The sequence below is a fragment of the Lycorma delicatula genome, chromosome 7 (assembly GCF_047948215.1).
Source record: "Lycorma delicatula isolate Av1 chromosome 7, ASM4794821v1, whole genome shotgun sequence".
Lineage (NCBI taxonomy): Eukaryota > Metazoa > Arthropoda > Insecta > Hemiptera > Fulgoridae > Lycorma > Lycorma delicatula.
In genome coordinates, this window is record NC_134461.1 from 72213460 (window position 1) to 72234133 (window position 20674).

The following is a 20674-nucleotide window of genomic DNA, read 5'->3' on the forward strand; positions in this document are numbered from 1 at the left end:
TTCTTACAATTCCAGCAATATTTTGGTCATCCCTTGCCGGAAGGGATGGTCATATCAAAATTTTTTCAGACAAAAGTTTCAGATAATGTTTAGAGAAAACGACCACTTTAAATCGATTCGATACTGTGCCTATTAAGGGAGGTATGATTTTTTGTTTGTTTTCGAAACCCCATTTTTTCATCGTCCTAAAATGAACATCTCCTAAAATGCACCCTCTGCCCAACCAAATGCACACTAGAAGATCTGTGGCAAGGAAATGCTTCAGTTGTTTCGGTGGCACAATACTCGTCGCAAAGGTTTTAATGTCTCATCGCTCGCACACGAAAAAGTAAAAAGTAAGTTCATTTTCCTGGGCTAATGGTTGGTGATATCAAAAAATTTTACTTCGATAAGTTTTCGGCTCTTATTCAAAGAATAATAGGAACTTTAAACGAATCCGATATTTTACTTAATAAGAAAGTTATGGCGATTTTTTTAATTAAAAACAGCCCATTTGCACCCTACGATCCGATTTTGCCCTTTAATGATCGAAATTTTGGGTCTTTATATTTTATTTATCTATTTGAAAGGTATTGGAGCAAAATTACGGCAGTTATCGTGTCTACAAGAAAGTGAAAAAAAAAAAAAAAATAAACAATATAAATGTTTATATAAAATTTTGAACTGACCGTTGTTTTGGGGTCTGAGGATATGAAACGCGAATATATGTCGAAATTTTCCGGAAGTCGAATCATGTTACCCATTACAATACATTGCTTTCTTATGAAATCTACCTAAAATTAAAATGATTAAGCAGTCAATACAGTTTGCTACTTATCAGTTATCTAAATTGAAATGTAATGTGTATATGCTAGAATAAAATGAAATTAACGGGAACCATGTTGTAAGAGTGATATTTTTTTAATTTAAATTATTATCTCTTTACATCTGTATTCAGGGTACGTTTAAACAATTTATCAACATTAAAAGAATTTTTGCTCATTAGTTATCCTTTTATGATTATTTTAAATGTGATATTTTTCTAAATTAGATGTATTATAACAGTTATAAGAAATGTATAAAATTTTCATAAATGTATTTGGATTGTATGCATGAGCATTATCTAATATATGTTTAGCAATGTTATAATTTTCTGGTTTATTTTTTTTTAATACTATACATGTGTTCTTTTGCACGTATAGAGGATTTACGATTAATCATACCGGTATTATATCATGTCACAATCCAAAATATATACCCCTTGTTTAGCAAAATTAACATCATTATTACATGATATCTTATTATTAATATATTTAATTAATTTATTATTTGTAGTATAATCATAAATCTGCTTAATCACTTTAATTTTTTGAGTTTATTTTTTAGTATTATTTTATACTTCTGATGATTGTATCAGGACTGAAAGATCTAGAGGAACACATTTAATTTGCTGGTAAAGTGGAGTTTCACTATTTTAATAATTTTTAATAAGCTAATATAAAAGTTAATTAGTCAAATTTCTATCATTTTATTCTCTCTAATTTTCATAGTTTCAGTTACAGTATTAGGAAGATAGAACAAATTATTTTTAGTTAAAAGAAATTATCTTTGTCTTAAAATAAGTGAAATAGAAGTATAATTATATCTGTAAATTTTTGTGTCATAAATATTAACAGAATATTTACCAAGAAACTTTGTGAATAGACAAATTACTTTGAGGTGATAAAATTTTCACCTTACAGTTATAAAATGTTTGAATAAAAATAATGAATCTCTTAAAAATTAAAAAAAAAAATAATTCTGATATCTGACTATAATCAAGTATGAAATCATACGAGTATATTGTCCTGATTCAAATTCCCATGTGTAATTAAAAATTCGAAACTTATCAATTTTTTAACAACAATTTTTAAATAAAACTAACAAAAAAACTTCATTTCTCACTCATCGGACATATACCGACTGAGTGGATAATCTGAAAATATTTAGCTAACTGATAATAAAAACGTTCAAAGTATAAAGATACAGAAACTTATTTTAAATTGTTCTTCTTCTATTGATACCTAATGACAAATTCAAATCAAACAGTGAAATATATTTTGAAGAAAAATGGCTGAAAAACTACGGAAAGGCTTACCTAAAATATAGGCACTGTGTTGTTCAGATTTCTTTAAAGGAAATGCGAAGTAAATGTTTTTACAAAATTTTATTTATAAATTTTAAACATATTATAAATAAAATGTATTTTATTTATTTAAATATCGATATATAAATCGTACGCGATTTATATATCGATATTTATATATCGTACACGATATAAATGGTAGATCTATATGATCTATAGTATTTAATTTAATAATGAATAAATATGAAGCTTTATATTTTTCGAATTCCAAGATTGTTACATGAACTAAGAAGTTCATGGAATATGCTCCAGGAATATTTTTTTCTTCTGTGTGTAATAATACTGTATCAATCTATAATTAAAACCAATTACGAAAGAAATAGTTTTGAAGTTTTGTTAAGAAATGTTAGTTATTTAAAATAACTTGACGTCAAATATATTTGGTTAATAAGGATATTCGGATAAATGAAATTAAAATATATTTATTTTTAATTATAAACTTTCTGGGGGAAATAATTTGATAAAATTTTATTAATAATAATACTGAACAAATAAAAGATTAGTAGGCCTTCTCAGTCTTAAAAAAACGACTAGTGTAATCATTAATCATTCATTAATTCCCTATGTTTTAGTGGAAACGCGGGAAATTATTTAAAATGAATTTACGAACAAAGATAAAGAGAGAATAAGTTATATATAACATATTTTAAATAATAACAATCAATTTTGAGCTAATTCGAATCACATTTTAAATCACTGATTATTTAATGAGTGAGAGGCGTAAAAATTAATATAGAAGAAAATGGAATCCAATAATTAAAATAAAAAATAATGTAAATCAGTAATAAAGAAAAATTTGAAAACTTATTAAAATATTCAAAACAAACTTTCAAATTTAAAAACACTAAAATTATGAAATCCCTCAAATTCCCCAGATAAGCCAAGAAATTCGAAAAATAATTAAAATCTTAAAAAATAACAAAACATGCGGAGAAAATAAAATTGTAGCAGAAGTATTAAACTTTGCAAAAGAAGAGATAAACGCAGAAATGGAAAAATCCTTCAATGAAATCCGTGAAACATAAAAAATCCCGAAAGAATGGAAAGATCTTATCATTATTATATAAAAAAGGAAATAAAAAAGACATTAACAGCGCGATATTTCTCTTTTACCGGTTCTGTAAAAATATTTCCTAAACTCCTTTTAAGTAGAATACAACCTAAAATAAAAAGTGATCTGGGAGAATGTCAGGGCGAATTTTGACCAGGAAAAACTTGCACAGGGCTAATTTTTAACTTAATAAATTACACTAATATAAAAGAAAATGATAAACATGCATTCTAATGTTAGTCTTTGAGCATGTAACTCAATATATCGTGAATTCGTCTTTAAAGTCCTTGAAGAATCTAAAATTTATAGTTAAATAACAAATGTAATTGAACAACCATTTTCAAAACTGAAAATTCAAGGTAAACTGAATGATCCAATTGAAATAAAAATCAGGTACGAGAAGACCATGAACTTTCCCATTATTATTCAACAGCATGTTATTAAAGGCAAAGTGAATGAACAAAAAAAAGAAAAAGAAAAGGCTTAATATTTCAAAAACAGTAATACTAGGGACAATATCTAAATATATTGGAATTGATACTTTGAGTTTTGAAGATAATTTAGTACTCTTAGCAATAAAAAGATTTCAAATCTTAGAAAAACAAGCAAATAAAATAGACTTACAAATTTCATATGAAGAAACAGAATGTCTGTACCACATTCAAATTAAAAACAATGAAATTAAATTATAAATTCAAACATTAAGAAGTTTTTTATTTATTTTTTATTCTCTCAGCTCCCCTGGGCCGGACGGACTTGTTGGTATTACGCCACCCAGGGGAGTGTCTTTATACTCAAATAGGCCTTCCCGCCTACCAGCTATATACTGGCATGGCAGGTCGGCCTACCGGTAGCTCTTTTTGAGAGTAATCTTTTATTTTATATGCCCCTTTCAGACACCACGCCATACCTGGAGTGTCGTGACGTGGTGCCGAGGTCTTTTCTCTATATCTTGTGTTTTATTATTCCCTAAACTATATCCCCAGGAGTCCCCAGCGGATCATTGCAACCGACACACCTCGGTTTGCCGGCCCTCCCCGCTGAGGCTGTCCTCCCTTCCCAAACCTTTTTCTTTCTTTTTCCTGTTTAGCCTCCGGTAACTACCGTTTAGATAATACTTAAGAGGATGAATGAGGATGATATGTATGAGTGTAAATGAAGTGTAAGTCTTGTACATTCTCAGTTCGACCATTCCTGAGATGTGTGGTTAATTGAAACCCAACCACCAAAGAACACCGGTATCTACGATCTAGTATTCAAATCCTTGTAAAAATAACTGACTTTACTAGGACTTGAACGCTGGAACCCTCGACTTCCAAATCAGCTGATTTGGGAAGACGCGTTCACCACTAGACCAACCCGGTGGGTTCCCCAACCTAAATCAAAAACCCTGTCTCCTTTCGTCGATGTCTTTCTGCAATAAGATCTGTCTGGTGTAACACGGTATTTTTTTCCAGTTGGATTCTCGACTAGTCATAAAAGGTACTATAGCTTCTGGAGTCATCCCGTCGATCGTCTTGTCAAATGTGAGGGCGGCCCATCTTTCACATATGAAGAAAGTATGTTCTGGATCGTCGATCTCTTCGCAATACATGCAGATTGCCTCTGTTCTCCTTCCTACTTTATTTAAGTAATTATTAAATGATCCATGCCCGGTGAAAAATTGCGTTAAAAAGTAATCCATCTCGCCAAAACCTTTTTTTTTCCATTGTTCGATCTCCGGGATGGGTTGTCTTGTCCAGCGAGCGACCCACACCGCTATTAGTTCACCTCTCCTGCCAGGTAGTATTGACTTCATCTTTGGGCTCTTGATCTGCTCTGCCCTTCGATCTTTCGACTCTATATCTCGCGATGAGGTCTAATCGGAAACCTGTACAATAAAAAGTCCAACTCATGAAAAGCCAAATTAGGACACTACGAAACAGTAATCCTTTCAGCAGCCTTTTATGGTTCAGATACATTACAAGCATTCTCTAACAAAAATATAAGCAGAGTTGGAAAATGAATCCTTAGAAAAAATATGTGGTACGAATTATAAAGATGGAATGTACCATCTACGAAAAGCGGAAGAGTTTTATCAAGAAAGAGAAAACATTGAAACAACAATAAGGAAAAAAGGATTAATAAAAATGGGCATCTATATAAAATGAACAATAACATACTGATAAAGAACGTTTTTATGTATTAATGAAAAACAAAAAACAAATTAGTGCAAACAGATCGAAAAAGAGAGTTTTGGGAAAAGAAAAAGGTCAAATTATGTAAACGTGGTCAAAACATGGCCTGAACAAAAAAATAAGAATAAAATATTTAAAATAATAGATAATATTATAATGATATTAATATTAATAATAAATTTTTTTGTCGGTGAGAGGGAGGTGGAGATTATTCTTTATTTTAAGAAATAACTACTAATAAGTAAGGTCATTTACTGACTTGAAGTTGTATGTATGTAATCCATTAATATATAATCAAGAAGGAGTACATTAATATGTTGCTTTATATTACCCGACCCGATCTCTTATGGCTAACATGCATGCATATAAGGCACGTAAGGTACAATCTAAGTCCTTTTCTGTGAGAGAAAACTTGCACTAATATATCAGCCAGTCTCTTTGCTGAACAGAGTAAAGGTGTCACCAGAGTAAAGGTGTAGTGTTAAATATCACCTTAATTTTGGTAGAATTTGTCATCAGTACATTAGGCTCTGTAAAAGAGATAACAGGTAACCACTTTTTCAAGTAATCTTGGCATGGAATAATTATTATTCTTGAGAATTGGTATATTATTTACGAAAGCGACTTGCGACTGTTACGTTTATGCCAATTTATGTACATACATACATACAGAACTTAATAATTTTTTTCACTGTGTAATGACTAAAAATAATTAAGTTCAATTTACTTTTGATAATTAATCTTTTACGATTACAAACTGACGAGTTTTTTGAGGCAGATATGTTGTATGAACTTCAGTAACTTAAATAAATCTGGTAAAACATACATACAACTTTTATTAAAATCAAATATACTTAAAGTGGATTAAAATTGTTTTTTTATTTAATCATATAAAAATAAAAACTGTAGAGAAAGAATAATATTTCAAATTGGATGTAAATATCTTAAGATATAAGAAACTGAATTTTATTAAACTCAAGAAATATATTTGATGTTGCTTGTTTTGTTCTTTATTTTGTTATTCCTTATTTTCTATATTCGTTAAATTCGTTAGCCATTGTGTTCAAAGTATACTTAATATTTATAACTTTATTAACCAATGTTACAAAGTTATGAGGGCTTACCCTTAAACAATTAACCATATTGGGGAAGCGTTAGGGAAAGTTTGTTTAAGCTTCATTTTTGTTTCAAAAAGATTGTAGTCTTTAGTTAAGAATTCACAGAAGGTCTTAAATTTTATTTTCTAAAATCAAATTTGTAACCATATCTAATAGCTGAACTCTATGGTATTTATCAAAATTGGGGATTTATGCAATAGAAAAGAAATTTAATATTTTATTTCAATATTCCCTTTATTTGTTACTTATTCTCATTATCATTTACAAAAATAAAAGAAAAATAATAATAATAAAATCAGTTAAATGTCTGAGCTTCAAATATGTTTTTAATAGATTTATTTTTAATGTCTTCCTTTTTTTTTAATAAATTTAGAAAGAAAACAAAAAAAAACAGTAAATACCTTTTAATAAAAGTATACACTAGAAACTTAAAAAAAATCAGTTTTCTAGAGCTTAATTTTTTTTTTATTTTCTCACTACTGTTGGATCTGGGTGTGTGTATAGATTCGCAGCTACAATCACTTATAGTTTTGATTGTCAGGCCTGACGTAGCTGCAGACGTAGTGCAATTTATACGTAAATTTAGCGGGATATATGTAGTCTTGAGTAGATTCAGGTTGACCACTCCTGAGTCAAGTAAAGAATAAATATTCTTATGTATAATTTAAATTAAATCCAACCACCAAAGAACTCACTGGTGTTCTTACTTATTAGACTGTGGATTGGTATCCACAGCCTATCATTCTAATTCATAACATTCACATTTACAAGAACCCGAAGTTTAAAATTCTTGACTTAGAAAATCAAACCATCTGATTTTGCGATGAAGAGTTTATCCACTAGACTAACTCGGCGGGTTAGTAAAATTAACGAAGAGTATATAATTATTATATATTATTTACTTTTTCGAGTAAGATAACTTGCAACGTAATTTACATTATCTTTTACGGCCTCTTTTATGACTATTAAGCAAGATCAGTTGATTTTTTCTCAGTTTTTTGTTTTCGTTCTAGAAAGAAAACAAAAGTTTGAAGTTTTGGTAATAAGCATGGAATGGGGTATTTTCTATTCTTGAGAATGAATATATTAATTTCTTGACTGTATTTCACACAAGATGACTTATGACTGTTTGGTTATGACAACTTACAGGGAAAAGAATAACCTTTTGTGTATAAAAATTGATCATTTCTTCACGAACCAATAATTATTTTTTTAAATTTATCTTAACATTGAGAAAATTTAATGATATAAACTACGTATTTTCCATTATATCGTTTCTTTTTAATTAATATTTTCAATTAAATTTTTGAAAAAAGTATCGTTGTTTATTTTTCGATAAGGTACGAGATTGGAAAAGCAGGGTATAAAAGTATAACCCACCAGGTTGGTCTAGTGGTGAACGCGTCTTTCCAATTCAGCTGATTGGAAGTCGAGAGTTCCAGCGTTCAAGTCCTAGTAAAGTCAGTTATTTTTACACGGATTTAAATACTAAATCGTGGATACCGGTATTCTTTTGGTGGTTGGGTTTCAATTAACCACACATCTCAGTAATGGTGGAACTGAGACTGTACAAGACTACACTTTATTTACAATCATACACATCATCATATTCATCCTCTGAAGTATTATCTGAACGGTAATTACCCGAGGCTAAACAGGAAAAAGAAAGGGTACAAAAGTATAATACTAATAAAAATTATTTTATATATATAGTATATAAAAGTATTAAAATCTGTATATATTTACTAAGAATTTTATTTTTTATATTTACGTAAAAATTAATTCACAGCAATTTTACCAAAGACTAATAGTTTAATTAAGTTATGACAAACAACAATAAGCAAAAAAAAAAAAAATAAAAAATAAAAATAAACGATTACGTGATCTTATTACAATGATCACTATTCAAGTTTTTTTTTTTTTTTTTTTGAATTAATTTTCATTCAAAGAGACTTAGAATATAGTAAACTAAATCGGAGAACTGTTAAATCTGGAATTGAAATTGAAATTCTGTTGGATGTTAAGCCATGGAAAATGCCAACAGCTAGAATATAGGAATAGTAACAGAGGTTGTTGAAGGGTTTTGGTATTTACGATCGAATTCATGCAGTTAGAATAAAGGTAGATGGTTGTACCACGCGATAGAAGTAGCTGTGTTATTCACCTTTTATCTACGGTTACTGGATGGCATTTAAACGAAGAGAAAGTGAGAGGGATAAAAAAAAGAGAGAATAAGTGAGAAAGTGTAAGAGAGAGGCATAAAAAGGAAAATGTAGGTGTGAGAGAACAGAAAGTTACAGCTATAGCTGTTTTCAATTTATTTTAAAATATTATTATTGCTTGTCTATTGAAAGTAGATTTTACTGTAATACTACACCTAAGTCTAACTATTCACATTAACACTTCTGTGGATTAAATAGGCTGATATATCTTATGACCAAACGAAACTTTATTTATTGATAATTGGAACTGAATAAAAGTTAAATAACTTTTTAACATTTTAATTTTAGATTATGATTAGATTTTTAACTAATGAAAGTATGTTTACATTATTTGTAAGGAACGTTCAAAGAAGATATTTTGAACTTCGATGTTTTTATGTTTGATATAAGATTTTTTTCCTTGCCTCCCGAAGCCAGAATCCCTATTAAGCTTGAACACGGTCTAGGAGGTGCCTTTGCCTCTTGTCGCCAGATGAGGGAAATGCCAGGCCCGGCCTCCACCATCCAGCAACCGGTACTCGGTCCTTTGTGGTTCGCCTCTAACGGGGACACCGCCAAAAGGACGGCCCCGCCAGGACTCAGTCTTTTAGCTCAAGGGCTCGAGAGTCCCCGCACTTCATCCCCAACGACCACCCGTGCAAGCACGGGCGAACGGCAGCTCCGTACGGAGCTGTCCCTCACCCCCTCGCTTCCCGATATTTCAGTTGCAGTATTCCCGACACAAACCCCGTCACAGTGTCGAAGTCGACCGAACTTCGTAACATCGTTCCAACGATGGTCCCCACCTCGAGATGCCCAGTTACGGCAGTACAGTCGCGGCGTTCCTCATCCCACCGCGGGCACTGGAATATCACGTGTTCCGGCGTGTCTAACTCTCGACAGTAAGGGCAGAAGAGGTCTTCAGCTCTTCATTGTCCACACAGGTATGAACGAAAGAGCCCATGGCCGGTCAGAAATTGTGTCAGCCAGAATCCCAGTTCGCCAAACTTCCTCTTGGCCCACCGCTCAATTTGCGCGATTAAACTATGCATCCACCTTACTTTCGTGGATGCATCCCACTTAGCTTGCCAATCCCTGTAGCCAGGTGTGTTGGCATCGTTCTTAGACACACCCTCATAAATTTGCGCACGAGCCACCACCTTCAGCAGCAATAAAAAAAATAACCAAACAGTCATAAGCAATCTGATGTGAGACACAGTCAAGAAATTAATATATTCATTCTCAAGAATAGAAAATATCCCATGCCACGCTTACTACCAAAACTTTAATGTAAATATTCTTCTGTTTTCTTTCTAGAACGAAAACAAAAAAAAGAGAAAAAATCAACTGATCTCTTGTACACCTCATAAGTTTTACATGCTTAATAGTCATAAAAAAGGTTGGAAAAGATAAAGTATTTAATTTTTGGAAGTCCCTTCCGCATTGTAAGATTTCAGGCATGGGAATTTTCTGACCTCTAGGTTTGAACATTATGTGTGTTAACTTTTCCACTATTATGAAATTGATGAACTTGTCACTATATACAATAAAATCAAGAAAGTTATCATTTTCATGCTGCTACATTTCGATTGCGAAATCATCACAGCGTAATCTGTTGACTTCAAAGTGTGTAATACGTAAGCGTTTCCTTAAAACATTTCCCTCTGTCGGCATTGCTAGATGGCGGCATGCCTTCCTAAAAAATTTGTGAGGACTACACAGGGAAGATTCCCAAATATGTCAAAACTTTCTCTAGATAACCGTTCCTCATCCGATACTCTTTTCTTTAGACAAACATCTGGTCGTTTCAAACTGATTATGCCACTGACGAATGTAATTGTCTCTCGAATGATCGCAATTAAATTTTCTGCGGTTGTACTGTAAATACAAATTCACACTTAGCTAACTACAAAACACAAAACACTTTCTGATTAGGAATTGACATCACAGTAGTGCTGTCAAGCGTAAAAATAAGGGATCAATTACGGCGATGCTCGAAACTAAAACTGTCTTTTTGATCGTTGATTCTAGCCTTATATCTACACTCAACACTGTACATCTCATCCAAAAAATATTATAACAAATTAAAACACAATTTTTTTTATAACCCGATATATTGAGTTGTAGGAGAAGGAAAATCTAGTAACGTTTATTTACTAGTTGTTTAATCAGTTTAATTTATCTCTCATTAGCTAACATAATTTTAAAATATCGCATGTTGTTACATATATAATTCGGTTTCATATTTAACTCCTTACAGTTTACAAGATTTGTTTCCTTGTTACATTCATATTTCTCTACAATTTGGATACCAATATAAATGTAATATCAAACAATATTAAAATTGGTAAAGGAAACTAAATCAGATAATTAATTTATCTTATATTTTGAAATATCTTATACAATTTTTCTTTTTCTATTGGGTTGAAAAGAAACAATATATTCAACAAATATGTAAGAGGTGGGGGTTAATATAACTTGAGTAAGGATTGGGTGCGTAGAAAAGGAAGAATAAGCATTGAAATATAGCTTTTCACTAAACAAACGCATACATACGCACATTCATATACACATATATAGTGAATATAACGAATGCGTCATAACAGCAAGCGTACTTTATATATACAGTTCATATAATAATAACAACAACAACAGAAAGAGAGAGAGGGCTGAAGATTTACAACCGGGGTCAGTTACTGGCGCATCCAACATCCAAATGTACCATACTAACTGCAATGCACTGACCGTACTTTCCATGAAATATAAAAATATTTGTACAAAAACATACCTAATTTATCTCAATATATTTTAACGATGTAACAGTTGGTTGTTTGTCGTAGTGTATACACATATACAATAGACAGAAACACTGATAGGAGTAGTGAATGAGAGAAATAAAAGTACGTAAATTATAAATGGACATTCCATCCATCTATGTGACAATTAAAGCCGAAAGAACCATATCTACTCTATTTCAACAGAACCTTTACTGAATAACGGATTACAATATTTTTTTTATTTAAAAAAAAAAAATTATTCATAAACTATAATTTACAGAATCATACGCAGTTATTTAACAGTCAATTCCTCTGTTTAGTTTATTTCTTGTCAACATCCGAAAAAAAATTGTTTTTAAAACCTCAATAAGTTGAATTTGTATAATATACAGTAAGTTTTTAATCAAAGTAGCTACATCAATTAAGTCATGTATCAGACACGAGACCCCGTATTCACGAAAAAAAATTCTTAATTTACGGTTAGATACAATATGTAATAGGATTAATAACAAATTTCTACATAAAATCAAGGTTCTGATTTTAATTTACGAAAAGAATATGTTGAAAGAAAATATAATTTAAAATTAGTTTTATACTCATAAAAAGAAATACAAAAACAACCATTTATACATAAAAAACCCTTATTTTTTTCGTAACAAAAGCCACTTTTATGACGAAAAATAAATATGAAAACCTATAAAATGATAAGAGGAGAAAAAGTTTGAAAATTGAGGGACGATAAAAGCAGGATATGAGTGACGTTGAGTTTTCAATAGGCAAATAGCTTGTATATTAATATTTACTGGTCTGAATCAGATCAAAGTCTGCACCCTTTCGCTGAAGTAATACAACGACTTTAATAATGCATACTACATAAGTATAAAGACCGAAAAAATATCATGGTCGGTAACTATAAACAAGGCTCTTGCTTTACTACCCAGATATAAAACATCTCTTTTCTTTCCTGTTTCCGACAATTATTAACTCTAAAAATCATTGGCCGTCTTGTTATTTTTAATTTTTTTTTTTATCTTCTAATTCAAAAATATACAAATAAGTAAATAAAATTTTATTTGAAATATATCAATATTTCTCCAACATCTTTAGTTCTGTTAAAGTATAAAAACATTTTAGAACACAAAGTAGGAGTTGTAAATTAATTAATAAAATCAATATGAATAAAAATCTAGTAGTTTCTTTGAGTCTTTATTCTTTTACGTAAAAATGACTCAATTGATTCATCTGAAATTTTGCGTGAACTTAGTTTTTATACCTTGAAGGAATATAAGACTATTGTTGTTACGAAATCTTTCACCGTTCCAAAATGATTGCCGTTTTAATGGCGAGCGGGAACAACCGAATTTTATTCTTGCCCGATATTCAACTTAATTATGGCCAAACCGTTGGTCAAATCGAATTCAAAATTCTTTTGAAGTATTTGAAGTTAAATTTTCTACAAAAAAGTTCTTTCTATATTTCGGTATCTCTTTTGGTAATCGTAAAAAGTAGCTTTAAATGTGCGACGGTGTTCGATGTTTATCCTTTAGTCTTGTCTTCACTTTCAAGCACCTCCTCTTAAAATTGATTTTTCAATCACTATAAATAAGTCAAAAGGGAAACGCTTCAATGTGCTGGTCTGGAAAGTCAATCTTCTCGCATGGTACTGTAAATGTCTTGCTCCAGAGTCTGCTGTGGGAACAATCTGTATAAATACATTTCCAAGAAAAATACTGTAAATATTGTATAAAATTCCAGTCTTTTGATTATTTTGCTTACATACTATTAAACAAAAAATTTAAAAACATGAAGAAAATCTGAAACGAATTATGGTCACCTCCTCGTGATGTTTGTCCGGTAACTAAGAACCGTACAAAATACGTTTTTACTCGTCCTATGTACGAGTAAAAATTATTATTTTTAAAGTGGGTACCGATTATTCTGAAAACCGGATACTTCAGATCAAAAATAGGTTTGAGTACTGTACTGATCAAACTTTTGCTCCGAAAAAATTACAATACACCGATAGTTTTTATAAATTGTAAAGGGTTTAATTGTTATTTATTAGTATTATTCTCACAAACATGAGGGTAATGAACAAAGGGGATTAAAGGAGGCGGAGCCTCCACGCTAGCTATAACTATTAGTACTAAATAATATTATTTGACTAGCTAGTATTAAATATTTTTATCAATATTTAAAATATAAATTCTTTTTTAACATGATCTTAAATATATTGAATAAACTTTTTTCCAAACTGTAATGAGAAAGCATATCAATAACAATTCCGTAATTAAATTCTAAAACAATTCCTATCAACCTTTCAGGCTCGTACAATATTTCTAATAACAGGAAAAAATGAAAAAATTCTCATGTATTTAATTTATAAGTTTTGTTGTATTTCAGTTAAGTTTATAAGTCAACTATTAGATAATTAATTTTAATTCTTTTTTATGCTTCTTCAATTAAACTCTAATATGATTAAACATTCAATCGTGCGTCGTTTTTTAATTCCTTCAACGCATATCTTTTCTCAACGTTTCTAACATGACAACACTTATCTATCCATACGTTCTGAAGTGCAGAAGTTAAATACCGGTTATTTCTGTACAAGAAAACAAAAGATTGAGATCCATTTGTATAAGTTAGGTGTAAGGTATAAACCTGTTCCTTAAGGAACCCCATGAATATATTTTCATAAATCAATAATTTATTATTGATAAATTAAAGATTTTAGTGTACATTAATGAAATCGAAAAAATGTTGCACAAGCCTCTCGCATATTATTATTTATTTACAAGAATACAACTTTTGAATATAATTTTTTCCGTAAAATGAATTATTGGAATATAAAAAGATAAACAAATATTATTAATTAAATATATATTCTGAATAATTAACGATTTACCCGTTAAAATAAACTCACAGAATTCTAAAATGTCAGTTCAAAACAAATATTTACTTTAAAATAATTTTACAGTTTATAAAAACACCAATCAACTAAAAGATAAATAAATTCACAACACAAATTAAATAATAGGAAAAATTATAAAATATAAAAATAATAAACTTTTTTTACCTTTTTTTGTAGAAAAACAAAATTTATATAAAATAATAAACAATGATAAATGATTATGGAAATAAAATTGCTATTATAAATACTCATGAATCTTTAAAAATAAAATAAAAACGTATATTTATAATAATGTATATTTTACAAAGATTGTTAAAGAAATATTTTGAAAATATCTTTGTAGGTAAAATAATATTTAATCGGTTGAAATAATAATCGAACCGTAATTCGGTTCTATAAACACACCAGTTTACGATTTGATAACTGAAAAAAAAAACTTAAAATCTGTGGGTAGAATAAAATATCACATTTTATGTAAATTATCCTGTTTAAAATTCAAAGTATATCCTTCAGTAAATTGGATCAAATAGTTTACCGAAGAAAGCGTTGTTTCTATTTTGAGAGAGAGTACTTTTAAAATGATCAATTGATTTAATAAATATAGTTTAAAAGTAAATATAATAAAAAAATTAAAAAAAGAAACGTATCAAAGTAACTCAAGAAATAAAATCAACATTTGATATTGAAATATACATCTATGCATTTTATATTACCACACTCAATAATAGTAACAAAGATTAATGTCAAATAGATAATACTTCCCCACACTAGTATTTCTTCAAGTAGTACAGATTTTAAAAATAGGTTCACCTAAATATGGTTACATCTACAATTTATGTAATATAATTCACCTTGAAAGGGCAAGAAAGGGCAGAAATTTTACCTGTTGCGTTAAATGTGGTCTTCGATATGGTGGATGTGCAGGAAGTTTTGTAAAAATACGTAATATGAAGATATCGTAAAAAATAAAAAAAAATAGACTACTTAAAAATCTGTTGAAGACAAAAAGTTGAACATCTAAAATATTGGTGGTGTGACAGATTTTTCTCAACGGTTACTGTTTTGAGGCGAGGGTGCCTATTCATTTGAATTCGTGACTTAAGAGTCATAGTTATTCCCGCGGCTGGGGAGTCAGGGTGGTTGACGAAGCAACTAAGCTGCCAACCACTGCTTTGGTTATGATCGTTAAATCGTTCAGGTGCTGGAAAGAACAGCTTTTCAACTTTTCATCAGGCTTGGGCTACGAACTGGAGGTTCCCTCTTACAGTTTTATCACACCACGGAATCAACATCTGCCAAGTATTTCGATTCCCTGGCACAAAAAAAGCTCGGCTATCTTAGTATTGAACCTACTCTGCCCAATATTGCGCACTGAGACTGCAAGCGGCACAAAACAACCGAGGTACGATTGTATTTATGTAGGGCTCGCCGGACAACAGAACAGCCTCCTAAAAGGCGAAGTGCTATCCCTAAGAATCCAACACAGTGCCGGGGTATCAGTTAGCCGCACCGGAGGAATACTAGTACCCTTATAACTCACTTGGCAAGATTCACCAAGCCACCATTGATGAATAGCAGTTGAGAGTGTACAGTCCCCAAAAGGATGGCACTACACCTCTACTGCATATCATTTCTACCAGCTGCGCCCTTTGCCCAAGCTATTTGGGATTATGTAGCTAAACCGATAGTTCCTTAGAGAGTACGCTATGAAGTGTAACGTGCACGAAGGTCAAAAGCAGGGGTTAGTTTTTGCTCACGTTCCTTATATTCATATCGAAAAAGTTTCAAAAATCACACTTCATTAGTTTCACCGGATCGCTTACGACATACCCAACCACACATTATTATTATTATCATTAGCCGCATCAATTACCCAGATGAGACGCTACAAAAAGATAACTTTTTGTGAGACCACTGGGATAGTGTAGCTGCACTGGCAGTTTTAAGGGTAAATGTTTATGCTATCAAATTACCTCTTTACGACGATGATCATTCGATTCTTGCGTCTCCGAAAACGCTACAAAATTATGATTAACAAATTTTGGGGATATTGTTACAAAATGGAAACTAAGGCTAACTTATAAAAAAATCTAAAATAATAGTATTTAGGTCGGGAGGAGTGCTGAAAGCGAACGAAAAATAGTGGTATGGAATAATCTAATTTAAGTAGTGAATAACTACAATAAAAGTATCTGGGGATCCGACTCTCATCTTGCCTATCATTCATAAGATATTTTATAGAAAAATCGGCTGCAGAAAAATTAGCCTTAAATAATCTTAAAAAAATCTGTCCCTTAGAAAAATGTGCCGATCTCAGCAAAACGGAGAGTTTTTACTCTGTCTGCAGGATGACAGTTTTATACATAGTTTAAGTTGGGGGTATAAAAAGGAAAAGAACTGGAATACGTTCACAGGTTTTTTATAAGATATTTAAGCTGCTGAGTAATATTAATAATCTTACACTTTGAAAAAAAAAATCAAATTACATCTATATGCAGCGTTAGAAATCCATTTTGAGTATACTCAAAATATTAAAATATTATAATACAAGTTTGGGTTACTCAAAATATTAATGAAAATTGAAAGTGGATGGAGACGTGGTTAACATGAAAAATGGATTGCGGTGTTAGAAATTTAGGATTATATATTTAGGGATTTCATTCAATGACAGAGATATAAAACACGATTAATTTAGCGATTTTTTTGACAGAAAAGTAAGTCAGTTTGGATTGAGAGGACTAAATTAGATTTAAATTTGGGTGAAAGAGACTAAATAAATGATATAAATAATAAAAATTCAGGGTTCAAAGCAGGAGGTGGGCTAATACCTTTAAACCGTGTGCCATATACGGAGTTAAAAACATCCACATGCTCCCTATATAACACTAGAGAATGAAGCCATTGTACATTTTCTAGGTAACGGATTCTTGGAAACATTCGGTTTTTCTGGTTATAAAGAAATAAAGAGTGAGATATAATGTGTATATTAAATAGAAAATTGGATTACTTGGTTAAGATTGCTGACACAGAGTCCAAGACGGCGGCAGTAGATAGGCGGAAACCCACCGGGTTGATCTAGTGATGAACACGTCTTCGCAAATCAGCTGATTTGGAAGTTGAGAATTCCAACGTTCAAATCCTAGTAAAGACAGTTACTTTTATACGGATTTGAATACTAGACGGTAGATACCGGTGTTCTTTGGTGGTTTAGTTTCAATTAACCACACATCTCAGAAATGGTAGCCCTAAACTTTACAAGACTGCATACACTTCACTTACACTCATACATATCATCTTCATTCATCACCTGACGGTGATTATCGGTGCCTAAAAAGAAAATAAAAGTAGATGGGTGGGAACAGGGAAGAGGAGCACTCGACTTTGATTGGTCAAGGGCGAAGGGGTGATGGAAATCCAAGATGGCGGGTGAGTGGATCCTACAATATTATTGGCTCCGGCAAAGAAGTGGGGGTAATCCAATATGGCTACCGTCATATAAAACAAAATTTGAAAGGGGATTGTCTAATGACGAAGAAAATTCATTTATGATTTATAATCAGGATCCCACTGTTTAAATTAGAGGTCAGTGAGTCTACGTGTTTAATTTTTAATTAGGAAACGGTACATTTTTTCAAAGACTGCACATCTTTCATTTATGAATTTTGTCGAAACTAATATCAAACATTATTAAAAATAAATTGTTTTTATCTTTTTTCCATTCTTGAAGCCAACCTAGTAAACAGTCTTGATTTATGCCAAAAATGTGGTAGTATTATTTGTATGTTAATCTTCATACATTAATTTTGTTTTGTTCTTTAATTTTTATTTTTAACAGATTTATTTTGTTATAATTCTATTTTACCACAATGAACACATATTTAATATTATTAATAAATATAAATAATATTCAGTATCATAATATACAATATGTCTGTCATTCCTTATAAGTAAGCTACCCTTTTTCCTTAATTTTATTAGTATGCTTATTTAATTTTTTGTACACTTGTTATATTATAATTTTCTTATTCCATTATTTTAATGTACTTAATATGCCGCTGCTCAGGTTTTGAATTTAACTTCCAATATATCATAAATACAATGAATTTAGGAATCACATATAGAATTAAAACTAAAGCGGTCGATTTGTGCAGTGGACCTTAAATTTAAGGGTTGGAATTGTTCTAGGTATATTAATTATGTTAATATTAGTCTCTGTTTTAAATAAAAAAATAGTTTAAGTCAAGAAAATAAATATTAATGGTTATTTTTTTATAATTTATTCATAAATATTAAAACTAAGTAATTTAGAAAAGAAGATTATCGCTTAGCAATTTCATTTTTTTATAAGCTTATATCTTATAAAACTTATTATAATATTGTCGTTATGAGTGTTTTCATCCATTAATTTTGCTAAAAGGTTCTCTAACATTGATCAACATGCTTTGTTTAGTGAAAATAGCGTATTTTGAACACGGAACTCTTTTTTTAAATAGTCTTTATACTTCTGTTAATTCCGAACGTGTTTTTTTAGAAATTCAGTACTTAGTTCCCGCTTTTCATCACTTTATTTTGTAATATGTGTAATTATGAAACAGGTGAAGAATGAAAATCCTAACTTTTTTATAAATAAAAATCATTTTTAGAAAATTAATAACAACTATGAAAACAAAATACAATACAAATTGGATATAAATAATTAAAATATTACAACATGATTAGCAGTTCACGAAGCATATCAACAATAGTAACTGTTCACAATCAGAAGTACGTACTGAATGGTATATTTCTGTTGACCTTCCTACTACCACATTTTTTAATTGAACAATATGAATTGAATTTGTAAGCATTAGAATTTTTTAAATAGTTTAAAATTTTACTTTTCCACTGATTACTGATAATTTAAAACTCCATCCAATATGATGTTTATTAATTCACCAGGATTTTCAATATGGACCAAATTGGTATTTTACATTTTTATTTTATAAAATGGATGAGCTGATAACACTCGCGATTTTTAAAATGTAATAATATCCTACTAATATATTTAAAAAGAAAATTTGCTACAAATGGTCGTATTATTTAATAACATTTACCTGAAAACCAGAAAATTACCTCCATTTCGATTCACACAGTTTTCACACACCCACTTTTGTCTTTTCAGATATGACATATATATATGTGAACTATATATTAAAGAAATTATATGAAAATTAGGGTAACTTCGTAACGAATTTTTACTTCCGAGTTCTTGATCGTTTTGTGAAAAGGTATAACTGAATATTATTTTTTAAATATCATCACCAGAAAAATTTTCAAACTGTGAAATTCCATGATCTCGCAAACCAATGAAGAAATAACTCCAAGTTTAGGGACGACATGATGTGGAAACAAAATGATTATTTTAATTAAAATTCATTTTTTCCCTAGCTGTATGGAACATTCTGTTGAAATTCCAGGTCTGAATTTATTTTAAATTGTTTGTCTGATTTATCTGCTGTTTGAGGAAGATAATCTAGAATATATGGATTGATATTCCGATATTTAGACCGATCGATTATTTTAAAGGATACGTCACATACCACTCGGTGACTTTATTACTTGCAGCAATTTTGTGATGGATTCTATTAGGGTTATTTGATGTCCATTTTTGAAAGTGAGAATAAACAAAACGATTGGAAATTTTGATTATTCAAATATATGCGTGATTAGAAATATAATAGTTAGCAAATTGTAAATATGTCTTCGGTAGTGTTTATAAAATTAAAACGTTTGCAGTAAAAAGTCATAAAATTTACTTGATTAATGATATTTAATATCTTATTATTTTAATTTTATATCACTGGAAATTATAGTTATTTAAATTGTTTATTTAATTAAGATCGCTTGTTTGATTTAAGTGTTATTTTCTGTTCTTTCTAGCACTGTTACTCTAATATTCGTACCTGAAACATTTCGGAGTACCTCCATTTTCAAAACTACTTTTAATATTGACTCTTTTTGAGTTGGGATCGACAAATAAATAGCGCAGTTAAGTTTTCCCACTCCTACTGTCATGGCTTTTTCTGCTTTGTCAATCCCGCTCTAAGAATTATACAATTTCATGAAAGTAAGCAGTTATTTGGATTACAATGTGATTGTAACTCCAAATGCTCCTTGCAATGCGACGTATATATGACAAGCGGGGCGAAAATTTAAAATAAGATTTAATGAACATACAAAGGTCATATAAATACGAGAAAAAAGATTCATATTATGCAACATATTAGATTAAAAAA